This window comes from Cucurbita moschata, unplaced genomic scaffold (assembly GCF_002738365.1).
Source record: "Cucurbita moschata cultivar Rifu unplaced genomic scaffold, Cmos_1.0 Cmo_Scf00047, whole genome shotgun sequence".
Taxonomy (NCBI): domain Eukaryota; kingdom Viridiplantae; phylum Streptophyta; class Magnoliopsida; order Cucurbitales; family Cucurbitaceae; genus Cucurbita; species Cucurbita moschata.
The window spans coordinates 93562-97245 of NW_019268563.1; the positions used below are offsets into that span (position 1 = coordinate 93562).

The following is a 3684-nucleotide window of genomic DNA, read 5'->3' on the forward strand; positions in this document are numbered from 1 at the left end:
ATTCTCTCTTTTTGTTTAATTCGTAAATAAAACAAAAATGCGGTTAAATATATCGTATATATGTAACGCATATTCCCTAATTTGAATTCGAACATTTCGAACTCACTTGTCACATTGTTCTATGGTTTAGTCCGATATGAGCTAGCAGAGGGACCTAATGGACCTATAGATCATGGGCTCCAACGATCCAAGATTAACCGGCTAAACTCATTAACCTTCTTAACCAACATTCGATAACTACTAGGACACTCCACTATAGCCTAATAGTTGCACTCCCCTCATTATAGATATAGTTCTGTCCATTTGATATAACCATGATTAGTAAGTCGATCCTTCACAGGTTGTTCGTAACTAGAGTTGGGTCAATTAGCCGTTTTACCCCTGAAGTTACTTCTTGTTTGTTGTCCAACCAGTAACCCGAATCCCTCTCAGGCCAATGAGTGGGTGGGGCCCCTTGTTCAAGACCTGGAGTCAGTACTTAAGGGAACTACCTCTCTTAAAAGTGAATTGGAGCGAATTCCATCTTGCACCCCACGTCCCCAGCTATTCACCCAGTCTTACCCCTGAAATGGGAGGCCTATTGAGTCGGCGAACTCAAGCCACTGTCACCCATGCAAATTTAAGGATAATTCCGAATGAACAGGAGTTCATGGTTAGCTCAGGAATAAGATCGAGTTACCTAGGTCATCGAATGAAAAGAAAATCAGTCTCAACAGTAAACGACATTATAAAGTGAGAGTGATTTTCTTCATGGTCCGATCTTATGCAATACTCATTGCATAGGACGCCCCCACTCACATGTCTCCACATGTACAATTTAATGATCACATTGTTTATATCATATACAAAAGTGGGCCGCATCCATAGTGTCCCCAGAATAAGGTACTCAGCCTTATCCTTATACTATAGATCATTTTGACTATATACTTGGACTTGATCCACTTTTATGTCTCTACATATAGTTCAAGTATTCATACTATAGCCAGAGTGTTCTTAGTTTATTGAATTTAGATTAATGGTCGTAAAGTTCACTTTATTCAATAACAATTTTTTCTGAATAAACATCAATAATAACTTTATTGAAAATAGAACATATCTTTGATTACAAATAATGAGTTTTAGGACATAAAACCCAACATACCCAAAATCTGCCATTTTTTCTTTCAGTTTTGTTTTTTTTTGTTTTTTTGCAGAGATATTTGGGGTTGTAGGAACTGTTAGGGAGATATTTGGGGAAGGTAGAGAGATTAAAAAACACAACAATTTGAATTGTGTTAGAAGTGGGATTTGAACCCACGCCCTTTCACAAGGACCAAAACTTGTGTTTGGTGCCTTAAAACACTCAGCCATCCTGACTACCAATTAATAGATCCCATATTGGTTGGAGAGGGAAATGAACCATTCCTTATAACAGTGGAAACCTTTTCCTAATAGATGCGTTTTAAAACTGTGAGACTGACGGCGATTCATAACAGGCCAAAATGGAAGATATCTGCTAGCGGTTGGAGAGAGTAAGGAAGCATTTCTTTTAAGGGTGTGGAAAAATCTTCCTAGTAGATGCATTTTAAAACCGTGAGGCTGATGGTGATACGTAATGCGCGCCAAAGTGGACAATATCTACTAGCGATGGGCTTGAGCTGTTACAAATGGTACTTGAGCTAGTCACCAGGCGATGTGCCAGCGAAGACACTGGGCCCCCAAGTGGGTGGATTGTGAGATCCCAGATCGGTTCGAGAGAAGATAAAACATTTCTTATAAGGGTGTAAAAATCTCTCCCTAGTAGACTGCCAGCGAGGACACTAGAAAACCTCTCCATACTAGATTCGTTTTAAAACTGTGAGGCTGACTGCGATACATAACGAGCCAAAGCATAAAACATCTACTATTGGTGGGCTCAGACAATTATAAATATTTGGTTGGAATAGCTCAGTTGGTTAGAGCGTATGGTTGTTAACCATAAGGTCGGAGGTTCAAACCCTCTTTTTATAGCTAGCGATGGCAATTGGTAACCAAGTGTTTCTTATGAAGATAAGATAGCTTTTTAGGTAGCTACGACTAGTTGAAATCGCATTTGAGCCCAATACCTTCATGGTCATGGTATCCGACTTTACCCCCAACAGGGGTTCGTCATAAACTGAAATCGGATCCATCGAACTTATCAATTCCAATATTTGAACTTATGCTTTACTCTCAATAGGGGTTCGTGAAGATCTTTCTAGTAAAGATATTCTTCAATCTCCATCTTTCATAAACTGAAATCGGATCCATTGAACTTCTCAATTCCAATCTTTGAACTTTCCATCTTCACAGATCGTGGTGAATTTCACCTAGCTCTGATACCAATGGGTTGAATCGCACAACAATGCACACACTCGATAATAAAATGTAAGCAGAACTCTCACTAAAGAATTTGTATTATAAATTACCAGTTGGTAGAATCGCACAACAACGCACACACTTGATAAGAAAATGCCAACAACGCACACACTCGATAAGAAAATGCAAGGAGAACTCTCGCTAAAGATTTGCATTATAAATTCAGGTATTTCCAATAGGAGAGAACACAGAAAAAGTACATTTTCAAAGCTGTCCCAAGGGGATATATATATATATATAGTTCAGTTTACTATATATAGTTTTACCACATATAACCATCTAATATATATAACTATCTACCATATATAGCTTTAAATTCGAAAAGGTAAAAGATCTAAATAAAAAAGTTCATATCATTTTATGATAAAAGTCTAGCACCTTAGACCACTCGGCCATCATGACTACTTTTTAACAAATCTCACATTGGTTGGAGAGGTGAATGAACCATTCCTTATAACAGTGGAAACCTTTTCCTAATAGATGCGTTTTAAAACTGTGAGACTGACGGCGATTCATAACAGGCCAAAATGGAAGATATCTGCTAGCGGTTGGAGAGAGTAAGGAAGCATTTCTTTTAAGGGCGTGGAATAATCTTCCTAGTAGACGCATTTTAAAACCGTGAGGCTGGTGGTGATACGTAATGCACCAAAGTGGACAATATCTGCTAACGGTGGACTTGAGATATGGTATCAGAGCTAGTCACCAGGCGATGTGCCAGCGAAGACACTGGGCCCCCAAGTGGGTGGATTGTGAGATCCCAGATCGGTTCGAGAGAAGATAAAACATTTCTTATAAGGGTGTAAAAATCTCTCCCTAGTAGACTGCCAGCGAGGACACTAGAAAACCTCTCCATACTAGATTCGTTTTAAAACTGTGAGACTGACGGCGATTCATAACAGGCCAAAATGGAAGATATCTGCTAGCGGTTGGAGAGAGTAAGGAAGCATTTCTTTTAAGGGCGTGGAATAATCTTCCTAGTAGACGCATTTTAAAACCGTGAGGCTGGTGGTGATACGTAATGCACCAAAGTGGACAATATCTGCTAACGGTGGACTTGAGATATGGTATCAGAGCTAGTCACCAGGCGATGTGCCAGCGAAGACACTGGGCCCCCAAGTGGGTGGATTGTGAGATTCCAGATCGGTTGGAGAGAAGATAAAACATTTCTTATAAGGGTGTGGAAACCTCTCCCTAGTAAACTGCCAGCGAGGATGCTGGAAAACCTCTCCATAGTACATGCATTTTAAAACCGTGAGGCTGACGGATATACGTAACGAGCCAAAGCAAACAACATCTACTCATGGTGGG

General features: G+C 39.8%; 1 non-coding gene across 1 annotated transcript; it reads left to right on the forward strand.

The window, feature by feature from the left end:
- The first annotated feature begins 1915 nt into the window (after positions 1-1915).
- TRNAN-GUU lies at positions 1916-1989 on the forward strand. The gene has a single exon. It is a non-coding gene; the product is annotated as a tRNA-Asn (tRNA).
- The last annotated feature ends 1695 nt before the right edge of the window (positions 1990-3684 follow it).